At 49.2% G+C, this 15,760-nt stretch overlaps 1 protein-coding gene across 2 annotated transcripts in view; it reads right to left on the bottom strand.

Moving 5' to 3' along the window:
* IL17D (interleukin 17D) overlaps positions 1-15,760 on the bottom strand; it is a 29,729-nt gene that overhangs the window by 4,700 nt on the left and 9,269 nt on the right. The gene's annotated exons all lie outside the window — the stretch shown is intronic.

Genomic DNA, 15,760 nt, shown 5'->3' with positions numbered 1-15,760 from the left:
GGCAGGAAGGACTGGCTGCCCAGGACAGGTGGGAAGTGAAGGATGCCTTGAACTGGACCACTTCCGTGTTCCTCCAGGTCTCCCTGCTTTCTGGTCAGATGCCAAGACCCAAGTGTCGGCACCCAGGACGATCCTGTGGCTGCTGGCTGGACCCTGCCCTCGCCTCCCTGAAACCAGGAGGTCACTGATGGAACCCAGGGCTCCTCCCTAACGTCCCCTTGTATGGGGACGCTTGCCCCACCTCATGGGATCGCCAAGACCCCAAACTCTCATTTCTGTTCATCTGCCTTCTTACTTTTGGAGCTGGGTCCTTGTGACGCTGAAGTCTGAGTCACAGCCGTGACCTGACCTCGCAAGGGACACGCATCCATACGTCCACAAGCACCACGCCCGGGAAGGCCCCCGAGCGCTGGCCCGAGGGGAGCCGAGGAAGGAAACGGGCCAAGCAAGATGTGCCCAAGCGTGCCCACCCCTGGGACCTGGGGCTCCGCGGGGAGGGCGTGGCCAGGCTTCCAGAAGCTTCTTGTCCCTCACACGCAACTTCTGTGGACTAGTGTCCCTCGGCCCTCACCGTGCAGGACTGCAGGGCACCAGCCAAGCTAAGAAGTTTCCAGATGAGAAGGACCTTCTGAGAACCAGTTAACGAAAGCGCAGAGGTGGGAAGGCACACAATGGGTGAACTGGGCAAACTGGGCCGGGAGGCAGAACCTGACCAGCTGTCAAGCGTGGGGGACTGGAGGCCACGTCAACCGGGCCAGCTGCCCATGGCCTGTGGACAGCCTCAGGAACGGTATCTTCACGCTTGACACCAACTGCATGCCACTTACACAGCAGGAAAGAACTAAGGCAGGGTCAGGCCTGGGCCCGAGTTGGGCCCGAGGGAGGGAGGAGGCCGGTGGGAAGGGGCGGGGCGGGCCTCAGGATGCGACCAGACGGGGGGTGGTGCTTAAACTCAGGGACCACACCGCCCTGCCCCTGAGCATCCCAGAGCCCAGAGGGACATTTCTGAGTCCTTGGCCACCATGTGGATGTGGGGATGAGGTCAGGGGAGAAGTCGGGGTGACCAGGAGGATAGCAACGGGGGGCAGGGAGGCCTGGCTCTGACTCCCTTCTCACTGCTGTGCAAGGAGGGGCCCTGGAAATCTGTGCGCCAGGAGGAGGGCAGCGGGGCCAGCCTGCGAAGGCACCTGCCTGCCCCCGGGACACGGAGACCCACAGCAACCCCACCCGGCCCGCATTACCACAAGCAGGTGAAAATCTTTTATAAGCGTCTCATCGCTTTTCCCTCAGTGCTGCCTTTGGAAGAACTTTACTTTTCCAGCTTTTCCACCCCCATAATGCCTCATTCCCATCCCCTCCCGGGGCACAGGCCCCCCCACACCCCCTGTCGGGCAGGGGCGGTCATGTCAGGAAAAACCCCAGCTCCTCGGCTTCGCCTTCAGAGGCCTCCACGACCTGCCTCTCGCCCACATACCTTCCCAGCCGTCCGCGTGCCCGACACCCGCCCCCAGAGCGGGACGCCTGGCAGGGGCCACGGCTAAGCTTCGGCTCAAGATGAACTCTCCCCCAGACCAATCTCAACTCAGCAAAGACTTGCCATGTTTTAAGGTCCAATGCAAGTCATTATCTTCATTATCTTCCAGAGTTTTCAGATTTCCTTCGTCAGATTTAACCTCTTCTTTCCCCATATTCTCATAACACCTTGGGCCTCTCAGACAAAACTGCACATTTTCCACGTCTTCCCCTGGGAGGGAAGGGTAAGGACTGTATCTGGACTCACTCTCATGCTCTAACAAGCCCACCACAGCGCCTGCATAGAGGAAGAGTTCAGTAGACGGTAAGAGGGTGGTGGTGAGTCTGGACTCCTCAGCTTCCTGTCCTCCAGACCCTTAGGTCAAGATTAGACCCTAACTTACATTGAAGGAAAAGGAATTTATAATGTCTGCAATCACATTCAACATTCATTCAACAAACACCTAAGGGCCAGTGGTGTTTCAGGCAGTAGGAATATAGACGAAATACTATAATAATCTACCATCCAAGGACTCACCCTCTCAGGGGATAAATATACAAAGAAAGAGTTAAAGCAGGCCATCACAGCAGAGGAGGCTTCCTGGTAAAGTGGAACCTGGGTGGATTCATCCAGATGAAGAAGGAGAAAGGGCATTTAGGGCAGAGGTCAAAGCCTAGATGTGAGGGACCACGTCAGTTATAGGAGCCGCAGCACAGGAGAAGAACCAAGAGCTGGGGCTGGAGCCATCTGGGGGGGCCTCCAGTTCCTAACAGGAATTTGGATCTGACCCTGAAGGCAAGAGGAAGGATGTTAAAGAGAAGTGACCCCGTCAGACGGAATTTTAGGTCCCTCAGACTAGAGTGGAAGCCGGTCTGGAGCCCAAGAGAGATCTTGGCTGGAGACGGAGATTTTTAAATTATTAGATATGAATAGTAGTTAAGTGAGATCATTCACATAAGTGTATAGATACCAAATAAAAGAAACTCAACAGAGGTTTCATTCCAAGAGGGAAAAAAGAGGCAGGGGAACCTAAATATTAAAAGAGCCTTGAGAAATCATCAACAAAATGAAAAGGCAACCCACTGAATGGCAGAAAGTATTTGCAAAGCATATATCTGATAAGGGGTTAATATCCAAAATACAAAGAACTCATATAACTCAATACCAGAAGAACAATCTGATTAAAAAATGGGCTCAAGACCTGAATAGACATTTTTCCAAAGAAGGCATATAAATGTCCAATAGCCACACGAAAAGATGCTCAAACATCGCTCGTTATTAGAGAAACGCAAATCAAAAGCACCTCACATCTGTCAGAATAGCTATTATCAAAAAGACAAGAGGACTTCCCTGGTGGCGCAGTGGTTAAGAATCCACCTGCCAATGCAGGGGACATGGGTTCGAGCCCTGGCCCGGGAAGATCCCACATGCCGCGGAGCAACAATGCCCATGGGCCACAACTACTGAGCCTGCGCTCTAAAGCCCATGAGCCACAACTACTGAAGCCCACACACCTGGAGCCCGTGCTCTGCAACGAGAGGCCTGTGTACCACAATGAAGAGTAGCCCCTGCTCGCTGCAACTAGAGAAAGTCCGTGTGCAGCAACGAAGACACAACACGCCCCCCCACCCACCCACCCAAAGACAAGAAATAAGTTGGTGAAGATGAGGAGAAAAAGGAAACTCTTGTGTACTGTTGGTGGGAACATAAGTTGGTGCAGACACTGGAAAATAATATGGAGAATCCTCAAAAAAATTAAGAATAGAATTACTAAATAATACAGCAGTTTCACTGCTGGGTATTTATCCAAGGAAACAAAAACACTAACTTGAAAAGACGTATGATCACTGCATTATTATCACAGCATTATTAGAACAGCCAAGACATGGAAACAACCTAAGTGTCCATTGAAAGATGAATGGATAAAGAAGATGTGGCATATATATACAATGGGATATTACTCAGCCATAAAAAGAAACGAAATTGAGTTATCTGTAGTGAGGTGGATGGACCTAGAGTCTGTCCTACAGAGTGAAGTCAGAAAGAGAAAAACAAATACCGTATGCTAATGCATATATATGGAATCTTGAAAAACAAAGAAGGTTCTGATGAACCTAGGGGCAGGACAGGAATAAAGACGCAGACATAGAGAATGGACTTGAGGACATGGGGAGGGGGAAGGGTACACTGGGACAAAGTGAGAGAGTGGCATGGACATATATACACTACCAAATGTAAAATAGCTAGTGGGAAGCAGCTGCATAGCACAGGGAGATCAGCTCGGTGCTTTGTGACCCCCTAGAGGGGTGGGATAGGGAGGGTGGGAGGGAGGCACAAGAGGGAGCCGATATGGGGACATGTGTATGCATATGGCTGATTCACTTTGTTATACAGCAGAAACTAACACAGCATTGTGAAGCAATTATACTCCAATAAAGACGTATAAAAAAAACAATATAGCATATTCGAGAGTTGCTAAGAGAGTACATCTTAAAATTTCTCATCATGCACAAAAGATGTATAACTCTGTGGTGACGGACGTTAACTAGATTTACTGTGATCATTTTGCCATATATGCAGATACTGAATCATTATATTGCACACCTGTAACTAATAACATGTCAACTGTATCTCAATTTAAAAAAACGGAGCACCTTGAGCAGAGTGATAAAAGTACTGGGGCATCGCTGACCTGGTTTACACGAGCCGACCAGGTGCAGCTAGGAGTTGAGCCCCAATTCCCAAGTGTTTCCATTTGGATGAGAAACCATATGGTTGCTTAAAAAACATATCAAACCCTTAGGGACATTGGACAAAACAATGGGAAGTGTCACAGCCACGAGAGACAAAGGACTGAGGGACTGTCACAGACTGAAGGGCCCTGAGCTGCAGAGGCTGGACCCTGGGGCAGGGAAGAGGCATGAGTAGGAACCCTCTGAAGATCACAGTTCAGAATATGGCGCCATATCCACGCAGCGCCTCATCTTGGTAACTTTGCTGAGCTGTGATGCTGACATTTGGGCAGTCTGGGTAAAGGGTACAGGGATTTCCTTGTACTAATTTCACAAATTTTCCTGTTACGTTTAAATTTCAAAGCAAAGAATTAAGTAATAAAAGAAAAAACTTTAAGTTTTAAAAATATGAGACAATCAAGAAAATCTAAACTGGACTATTTGAAGATATGAAGGCAGTATTCAATTTTAGGTGTGTTCAATGGTATTGTGGGTTTTTTTTTTTTTTTTTGGTATTGTGGTTTTGTTTAACAAAGAGTCTTTACCTTTTAGAGAAACTACCAAACTTGTGTGTACACACACACACACACACACACACACACACAGTGACCGTGTGCCTCTGAACCTGTCTCAGCAGGTCAGCAGTGAGCCTCGATTTTCAAGCTTCCGCCGCGCAGCCAGGGGTCGGACACACCCGCGCGTGGGACCCAGGGGAGGCCCAGGGGTGAGGTGAGGCCAGAGGGCTGGGCTCGCAGGTAGTGGGGGAGGGAGCCAGGGGAAGTGGCGCGCGCGCGTGTGTGTGTGTCTGTGTGTGTCTACACGCGTGTGTGCGGTGGGGCAGGGACTTGCGAAGGAATCTGCGACGTGGCAGGACCCCTGAGCGCAGAGCAGAGAGTCTGGAGTTACGGGTCCCGGAAGCCACAAGGGGCTGTGAGACGCAGACAGGTTCAGGCTGACAACAGGAAGCTCGTGCCGACGGCAGTGTAGACGGCTGTGTGGACGCAGCCATGGGACAGAATCGGGTGTGGGAGGGAGGCCCCAACCTGAGGGCGTAAAGATTCCTTTCAAACAACTGGGGTTTCTCTTTCTACACAGGTGACAGTCCCCGTGTCACGTGCTAGTTTTGTAGGTGGACCTGATGGCCGCCTGGATGTGGTGACGGGTCAGAAGCCTCATCCGACTAAAAATACCCCCCCGACTCCCGCCAGTTGGCCCGAGGGACTGAAGTTTCCACTGTCACAGGGACACCTCTGGCCAAGGCACTGTGACCATGGGACCCCTGCCCACCCCACCTGGGATGGGAACATGGATGGCTCAGCAGTCATGGCCGGCGTTTCTCTCAGGATAGAAATGTGCTCCCACGGGATGGGGTGCAACGCGTCCATCCCACCCGACACCCAGCACTGCAGGTAGGGGGCCGGCGGGGACCACGACGGGGCGTGGGGCTCAGGAGCAAAGTCCAGAAGCCTCGGGACATGGGACAGACGCAGGCCCGTCACCCCACCCCCCTGCCCTGAGATTCTGGGAAAATCCTCAGGAGTGCTTTCGGGGTAAAGAAAGCTGTCAGCAGGGATCCTTTGTCGCCCCGCAAGGACACGCGGTCGAATGGCCCCCAGCGCCCACTGCCTCAGCCTTCCCGCTTCTGCTGCCACCGTGCGCGCGCACCCAGCCAGAGGGAACATGCAGGAGCGAGGCCAGGTCCCCTCTGCAGGGACCCCACGTGTGAAGCTTGGCCGCAGGGAGCGACAGCTGGCCCAGCTTAATCCAGGAACAAAGGACGTCAGGAGAAGGGATGGAAACCGAGCCCAGAGGAATGTGAGTGACGGCAGGGCCAGAAAAAGAGCCGCTCGGGCCCTGGACAGGGTAGGAAACAATTCGAGGCAGTTCCCCGAGGAGTGCAGCAGGTCACCGGCAGAGCCGCCACCGTGTTTATGCATAAACCCATCCTCCCTCTTTGCAAAACACAAATGAGTTTAATTTCAAACAGCAGAGGCTGTGTGATCACTTCTTTCACAGCAATCCCAAGACCCCAGGCCCCAAAGCCAGGAAGAAGTGGGGAAAGGCCCCTCCGCCCAGAAGCAACGGATGGAACCAAGTGGCCTCAACAGTCCGGGGTCCCCAGATCCCAAGGTCAAAACAGACTTTCTTAAAGGGGTGGCCTGGAGTCAGTGTCCTGAACTTACAATTTTGGTCCAACCTGGTTACCAACCAGTGACACTGGACGAGTCATCACCCCTGCTGGTTCTCTGCAAAGTGTATGGGATGGATTTGATGGGCGGCGGGCTGCTTCCTCCACCTTCTTGATGGCAGGACTAATAAAGTGATATTTTTATCAACATTTTCTGCTTAGAAGAGACGCCTGTAATCCCCTGAGTTTCTAAGATATCAGAGACTCTCCCCGAAGTAATTTATGAAGTCAGTGCAATTCTCGTAGATTTCTCTTAGGACTTGGCAGGCGGATCCTAAAACTCGTACAGAGAGAAAAGGGCCCAGAGCAGTCTAAACAGCTGCGAGGAAGAACAGGAAGAGCTTTGCTCTACCCGCCTTCAAGAGCTGGTAACGGGAGGACATCGGGCGGCCCTCGGGGAAGCTCAGGGGGACAGTGTCTTTTCCCAAGTGCTGTTTCTCCTGGACGTGGGCAATTAAGGCAGAAACAAGGTTTCCAAACTGTGGTTTTCAGAACCGTGTGGCATGGGGCCTGTTCAACCCCGGATTCCCACACTTCCCTCCACACTCAGGAGCTCAGCCCGCTGGCTGCCAAGTGACCACCTGGCTCGTGTCTGGGAGCCCCAGACAGAAGCCCCCCAGCACCTCCGAGGGGGTGACTGCACACAACCGGGGCACTTCCCCATCCCCCCAGCCCCCATCTCAGGACCCTCCCGCTGGACGCCCATGCCAAGGAGTCTAATTAGCCCACAAGGTCACTGCTGAGCCAGCATGGACAGCAGCGCTGCGACTGGCTTGCTCCCTGCTGGGATGCTGTCCCCTCCCCAGGGCTGTGGAGCTCAGGGGGGCGCAGGGCTGGGCCGGGCCAGGTCTAAAAGCCCCCTGGACAGTCCTGACCAGACCCGGGGGAGGCCACTGGGCCCGGGTCTGAGAGACCACAGGGCACTGAGGCAGGTCTGTGCCAACGGGTCTGACCACCTGGGGCGCAGGGACAGGAGACAGCAGCCCCCCGTGCGGCGCCGCCGGCCCTCCTGTTGCTCCGGTCGAGCCGGACAGGCTTTCACCACGGCTGCCAGTAAGCCCCGAACACGGCCCCACCCGACGAGAACCTGAGTGTGTGTCCCTGGGGAAGAGGACATGGGACCAGCTGGGAGGCAGAGGGACATGACCGCATGGACCCTGAGGCCATCCCCGCGGGCGCACCTGGCCCTATGCCGGCGAGGACGTCCAGGGGTCAGTGACCCTGGGCCGAGGCCACCGAGCTGCGATCCTCAGCCTGGCCTCGGACAGCCCTGACCCCAAGCCAGGGAGGCCGATGCAGACCCACCGGCTCCTCTGCCGCCAGGCTGGTCCCCGCGGAGCCTGGAAGGCCCGGCCCACCCCCCAAGGGTCAGCCCCGCACGAGGGGCCCGAGGCCCCCAGGGGCTCAGCCCTACCACCACGGGGCCATTGGAAAAGGGTGACCCGCTGATTCCATGCAAGACCTGACCACCTGGGAGCTCAGGGAAGAGCAGAGACACTTGGAAAGAATCTGGAAGACGATTCAGGACAAAAGCCCTGCTGAGGGACAGAGAAATGGAGCCAGGGAACGAATGAGCCAGAGCTTCTCTAGGGCCCTTTTCTCCCTCAGGGCAGATGCCACACATTCCGGGCAGCTGGGAAGAATCTCTTCAGAGGAAAAACAGAGCTCCTGCCACGGCGGCCTGGACTCTCTGTCCAGGGAAGCCGCAGAATCTGGCGTTAGAGCCACGTCCGCTGCGTCCGTCCTTGGGGGCGGGCGGGCCAAGCACCTCGTGCACGGTGTGAGGAATAATCCACACGGAACACGAGCCCAGACGCTGCGCCTCATCCTGGGAGCATTTTGGAAGGTCATTTTCCCCTTGACCGCGGGAGCCAGGCACCCACTGCCCTCCTTCAAGCCTCGTGTGTCGTTTCCACAAGACCAAGGCCAAGAGCACGCGGCAGGCGTGCTCGCCACCCAATCCTTCCACCCGCGTGAAGGACACAGACGTTTTATTCAGGGGACGACGGGATGGAATATTCACTCATCTTACGTAGAACAAGACCCAGCAGTCAGAGAAGACAACCTTCAAAGCAAAACGAACGGCCTATTTTCAGGAGAGACCGTCACCCCACGACGGCGCTCCCGACAACGCTTCTATTTCTTACTCTGGAACGCTGGTGGCCGCAGCCCAGCCCGCTGTGTGCTGAGCAGCTCAGAGAAAAAGATCGTGCAGGACGTGGACCAATTAAAGTCACTTATGCATAAAAATATTTGGGGGGAGAAATACCACCATTTCCTACCAAGCTGCTTTAAATGATCAGTTTCTCCTTCTCTACCACGGAGTCTGACGATGTCCCCTCCCGAGCCCAATGTCCTGTGCTGTCACTGGAGCCCCACCCCCAATGGCAGTCGACTGCCTCCGTCCTTTCCTCCCTCCCTGCCCTTCTTAACAGAGAGGACACGACACCTGTACTGAGAAACCCGGGAAGGCAGAAAGGCTTTGCTTCTAAATCATTAGAATAACGAAGCCCGGCGCCAGGCGTCAGTGAACTTGCCAACGGAAAACAGACAGAAGCAAGGTCTCCCCAGGTTCAAAGATGACCGGGGCCGGCGGGCGGGTGGGTTGGCCGGTGCTGCCCCCTGCCGGCCACCTCCCTGGGAGCCGCGGCTCCTGTCTGTGGGGACCTGGGCTCTCGGTGCCGGGACACAGTCTGACCGTGCACCCGGGGGGAGGGGGCGCACGAGAGAAACAAGCGGGAACATTAGAAAGGGGGCGGACCTTCTCTAACATGACGCTTCTCACCTCTGTACTTTCTCTAATTAACATTCTTTTACAATTTGAAGGACAACATAATGAAGAAAAAGCGATGTCCACAGCACCGCCTCGCACAGTGGATTGGACAACTGGGCGACACTTGTTGGGGAAGGGGCGCGGAGGCGACGCTCGGGGGTGGCGTGGCGGACTCAGGGTCGGAGGAGGGGCGAGCAGAAGCGCCCTTCCTGTTTCAGCCCTCCTGAAACCAGCGTGGCTAGATATCCACCCACCGGCTCGTGGGAACGTGTAGGTCATCGCCGCGGGCATCTCGCTGGCCCGGCCAGAGACAGTGGTGACCTTCCCCCCGCCACGAGCTGGGAGCTGTCGCTGCTGCCGCCCTGCTCCCAGAGTCCCCTGCTGAGAGTCCCGGCCACAGAGCAGAGCCAACCTGGGTTCTCCGTGCGAAGATTCCACTTTCCTGACGCTTCCTAACACCTGGCCAGCGCCCCTGCTGGTACCCCCAGTGCAGGCTCACCCGTAAAGGGCCGATGTGCCCACAAGCGGGTGGCCCCCCTGCCCCTCCCGTTAGGTCCCTCGACCTCCCTGTCCTGTTTCTTTTTCTTTCCATTTATTCCCTTGCTGCTATTGTGACCCATGGAGTTGTCTATTGCAAAATAAACGTAGGTGTAGTTGCTTAAATTCCCAGGAGGAATTTATAAAGAAAAGTAGCAAAGCCTAAAAATAAATTGTTGTGCATTATTCACATCCTAGAGAAAAGCTACCTTTAGACTAAGACCCAAAATTGAGAAATGTAAACAAGTTACGTGGAGTGTTGGTGGGTGTGTATCGTCGGAGTGTCAGTGTGTGTCTTTAAACTGTAATAAACCTCAGTACTCCTACAATATGTTTCTTACTGTGTCAATGTGACTTTAAAAAACTTACTGAGCAATCACATTGATTTTATTTTTGTCGTATTTGTTTCTAAAGCTTAAGAGAAACAAACACGATGACACAAAGTAAGTGAGAAAATATTTTTATATTCTGGAGGCTGAATGTTGCTTTTCTAACAGCCCATATGTGGGGAGCACAGCCAGGGGAACCAGAGCGGTCTGGACCTGGGTCCTGGCTCTCCCCACCCAGTTCCTTGTGTCCCCAGGCTGTGGCTCCCGGGGGCTCTGACCTCCGTGAAGGCAAGTAAGGCCTCTGCCGGGAGCCCACAACCGGCGAGAGCAAACAGTTCCCTTGGAGCCAAGACTCTTGGGAAATCGACGGCTGTCGTGACCCGCTGAAGCTCGGTTTCTTTAGTGTCTGCTCTTTCCTCGCGGTTGGTAAATTTCCCTTCTTTCCACTTTAAAGTTAAGATGTTTCAGCCCCTTTCTTGGAGCTTGGCCATGATGGTGGAGCAGGAAGACCCCCAAGCTCACCAAAATGACAAATATTTACAGAGCAACTACCAATAAAAAAAAGACCAGAAACTACCAGAAAAGATGTTCTACAACTAAAGATATAAAGAAGGAAGCACAATGAGATGGAGACGGGTAGTAGTGGCAGAGCGTATACATAGGAGCATGATACTGTGCATAGAAAATCCTAAAGACACTACCAGAAAACTACTAGACTCATCAATGAATTTGGTAAAGTTCCAGGATACAAAATTAATACACAGAAATCTGTTGCATTCCTATATACTAACAATAAAATATCAGAAACAGAAATTAAGGAAACAATCCCATCTACCATTGCATCAAAAAGAATAAAATACCTAGGAATAAATCTACCTAAGGAGGCAAAAGACCTGTAGTCTGAAAACTGTAAGATGCTGATGAAAGAAAGTGTAGTGACACAAACAGGTGGAGAGATATGTTCTTGGATTGGAAGAATCAATATTGTTCAAGTGACCATACTACCCAAAGCAATCTACAGATTCAATGGAATCCCTATCAAATTACCAATGGCATTTTTCATAGAACTAGAACAAAAAAATTTTAATTCATATGGAAACACAAAAGATCCTAAAGAGCCAAAGCAATCTTAAGAAAGAACAACAGAGCTGGAGGAATCGGGCGCCCTGACTTCAGACTATACTACAAAGCCACAGTAACCAAAGCAGTATAGTACTGGCAAAAAAAACAGAAATATAGCTCAATGGAACAGGATAGAAACCCAGAAATAAACCCACGCATCTATGGCCAATCTACCACAAAGGAGGCAAGAATGTACAATGGCGAAAAGACAGTCTCTTCAATAAGGGGTGCTGGGAAAACTGGACAGCTACATGTAAAAGGATGAAATTAGAACATTCTCTAACACCATACACAAAAATAAACTCAAAATGGATTAAAGACCCAAATGTAAGACTGGATACTATAAAACTCTTACAGGAAAACACAGGCAGAACACTCTTTGACATAAATCTCAGCAATGTCTTTTTGAATCCACCTCCTAGAGAAATGGAAATAAAAACAGAAATGAACAAATGGGACCTAATTAAACTTAAAAGCTTTGCACAGCAAAAGAAACCATAAACAAAATGAAAAGACAACCCACAGAATGGGAGAAAATATTTGCAAATGATGCAACCAACAAGGGATTAATCTCCAAAATATACAACACTGTGGCTCAATATCAAAAAAACCAAGGAATCCAATCAAAAAATGAGAAGACCTAAATAGACATTTCTCCAAAGAAGACATACAGGTGGCCAAAAAGCACATAAAAAGATGCTCAACATGACTAATTATTAGAGAAATGCAAATCAAAACTACAATGAGGTTTCACCTCACACCAGTCAGAATGGCCATCATCCAAAAGTCTACGAACAACAAATGCGGGACTCCCCTGGTGGTCCAGTGGTAAAGAATCTGTCCTGCAATGCAGGGAACATGGGTTCAATCCCTGGTCGGGGAACTAAGATCCCATATGCCATGGGGCAACTAAGCCCGTGCGCCACAACTACTGAGCATGCATGCCTCAACTCAAGAGCCCTCATGCCACAAACTACAGAGCCCACGCACTCTGGAACCTGCGCACCACAACTAGAGAAGAGAAAACTCACACACTACAACTAGAGAGAAGGCTGTGAGCCACTAGAGAGTAGCTCACACGCTGCGAGGAAAGATCACGCATGCCGCAACAAAGACCCGATGCAGCCAAAAATAAAAACTAATTTTTTAAAAAGAATTAAAAAAAAGAACTATAAATGCCAGAGTGTGTGTGGAGAAAAGGGAACGCTCCTACACCATTGGTGGGAATGTAAATTGGTGCAGCCACTATGGAAAACAGTATGGAGGTTCCTTAAAAAACTAAAAACAGAGCTACCATATGCTCCCACAATCCCACTCCTGGGCATATATCCAGAAGAAAACATAATTCAAAAAGATACATGCGAACTTACCTGGTGGCGCAGTGGTTAAGAATCCACCTGCCAATGCAGGGGACACGGGTTTGAGCCCTGGTCCGAGAAGATCCCACATGCTGCGGAGCAACTAAGCCTGTGCGCCACAACTACTGAGTCTGCACGCCTAGAGCCCGTGCTCTGCAACAAGAAAAGCCACCGCAATGAGAAGCCTGTGCACTGCAGTGAAGAGTAGCCCCGGCTCACCACAACTAGAGAAAGCCCGCACACAGCAATGAAGAGCCAATGCAGCCAAAAAATAAATAAATAAAATAAAAATTTTTTAAAAAGGTCTACAAACAATAAATGCTGGAGAGTGTATGGAGAAAAGGGAACGCTCCTACACCATTGGTGGGAATGTAAATTAGTGCAGCCACTATGGAAAACAGTATGGAGGTTCCTCAGAAAGCTAAAAATAGAGTTACCATATGATCCTGCCTCTCCTGGGCACATAACTGAAAAAGATGAAAACTCTAGGGACTTGCCTGGTGGCACAGTGGATAAGACTCCGCACTCTCAATGCAGGGGGCCCGGGTTTGATCCCTGGTCAGGGGACTAGATCCCACATGCATGCTACAACTGAGAGTTCACATGCCACAACTAAGGAGCCCTCCTGCCACAACTAAGGAGATCGCAAGCCACAACTAAGGAGCTGGTGAGCTGCAACTAAGGAGCCTGACTGCCGCAACTAAGACCAGGTGCAACCAAATAGATAAACATTTTTTTAAAAAGATGAGAACCCTAATTCTAAAAGATACATGCACTCCAGTGTTCACAGAAGCACTATTCTAAATACCCAAGACATGGAAGCAACACAGATGTCCATCAACAGATAAATGGATCAAGAAGGTGTGATATAGGGGCTTCCCTGGTGGCGCAGTGGTTGAGAGTCCACCTGCCGATTCAGGGGACACGGGTTCGTGCCCCGGTCCGGGAAGATCCCACATGCCACAGAGCAGTTGGGCCCGTGAGCCATGGCCGCTGAGCCTGCGCGTCCGGAGCCTGTGCTCTGCAACGGGAGAGGCCACAACAGTGAGAGACCCGCGTACCACAAAAAAAAAAAAAAAAAAAAGGTGTGATATATATACACAATAGAATATCAGCCATAAAAGAATGAAATAATGCCATTTGCAGCAACATGGATGGACCTAGAGATAATCATACTAAGTGAAGTCAGAAAGAGAAAGACAAATATCATACGATATCACTTATATGTGGAATCTAAAATATGGTAGAAATGAACTTATTTACAAAACAGAAACAGACTCACAGACATAGAAAACAAACTTGTGGTTACCAAAGGGGAAGGGGAGGAGGATTAATTAGGAGTTTGGGATTAGCAGATACAAACTACAATATATAAAATGGATAAACAAGGCCATACTGTATAGCACGGGGAACTATATTCAGTATCCTGTAATAAACCATGATGGAAAAGAATATGAAAAAGAATATATCTACATATATGTGTGTATATACATAGCTGAATCACTTTGCTCTACACCAGAAACTAACACAAAATTGTAAATAAGCTATGGTTCAATTTAAAAAAAAATTTTTTTTAAACCAGTTCTAAGAGGGAAGTTTACAGCGATACACACTCAGGAAAAAAGAAAAATCTCAGATAAATAACCTAACTTTACACCTAAAGGAACTAGAAAAAGAACAAACAAAACCCAAAGTTAGTAGAAGGAAAGATACCATAAAGATCAGAGCAGAAATAAATGAAATACAGACAAAACAAAACGAATAAGAAGATCAATGAAACTAAGTGCTGGTTCTTTGAAAAGATAAACAAAGTTGATAAACCTTTATCCAGACTCATCAAGAAAAAAGAGAGAGGGTCCAAATCAATAAATCCAAAAATGAGAAAGGAGAAGTTACAACTGATACCACAGAAATACAAAGGATCATAAGAGATTACTATAAACAACTGCATGCCAATAAAATGGACAACCTAGAAGAAATGTACAAATTCCTAGAAGTGTACAATCTCCCAAGACTGAACCAGGAAGAAATAGAAAATATGAACAAAGCAATTACCAGTAATCAAACTGAATCAGTAATTGGGGAAAAAAAAGAAAAAAACTCCCAACAAACAGAAGTCCAGAACCAGATGGCTTCATGGGTGAATTCTACTAAACATTTAGAGAAGAGTTGAAGAGTTGATTCCTATCCTTCTAAAACTATTCCAAAAAATCAGAGAGGAAAGAATGCATCTGAACTCATGCTACGATACCAAAACCAGACAAAGATATCACACAAAATAGAAAACTACAGGCCAATATCACTGATGAACACAGATGCAAAAATCTCCAACAAGACATTAGCACATTGATTCCAACAAGACATTAAAAGGACCATACACCATGATCAAGTGGGATTTATCCCAGGGATGCAAGGATTCTTCAACATCCATAAATCAATCATTGGGATACACCACACTAACAAATTGAAGAATAAAAACCATTACGATCATCTCAATAGATTCAGGAGAAGCTTTTGACAAAATTCAACATCCATTTCTGATAAAAACTCTCCAGTAGTGGGTATAGAGGAAACATACCTCAACATAACGAAGGCCATATATGATAAGCCCACAGCTAACATCACACTCAATGCTGAAAAGCTGAAAGCATTTACTCTAAGATCAGAAAGAAGACAAGGACGCCCACTCTCACCACTTTTATTCCACATAATATTGTAAGTCCTAGCCACAGCAATCAGACAAGAAATAAAAGGGATCCAAACTGGAAAAGAAGAAGTAAAACTTTCACTGTTTGTAGCTGACATGATGCTATACACATAAAATCCTAAAGACACCACCAGAAAACTACTAGAGCTCATCAGTGAATTCAGTAAAGTTGCAAGATACAAAATAAATACACAGAAATATATTGCATTTCTATACACTAACAATGAACTGGGAGAAATGGAAATTAAGGAAACAATCCCATTTACCATATCATCAAAAAGAATACTTAGGAATAAATCTAAGGAGGTAGAAGACCTGTACTCAGAGAACTATAAGACACTGATGAAAGAAATTGAAGATGACACAGATGGAAAGATACACTGTGTTAATTGACTAGAAGGATTTATACTGTCAAAATGACCATACTACCCAAGGCAATCTACAGATTCAAAGCAATCCTTATCAAAACACTGATGACATTTTTCACAGAACTGGAACAAA

Source organism: Globicephala melas, chromosome 18, assembly GCF_963455315.2.
Source record: "Globicephala melas chromosome 18, mGloMel1.2, whole genome shotgun sequence".
Lineage (NCBI taxonomy): Eukaryota > Metazoa > Chordata > Mammalia > Artiodactyla > Delphinidae > Globicephala > Globicephala melas.
The sequence above is the reverse complement of the archived record's forward strand: the minus strand, read 5'-3'. Positions and strand labels throughout refer to the sequence as shown.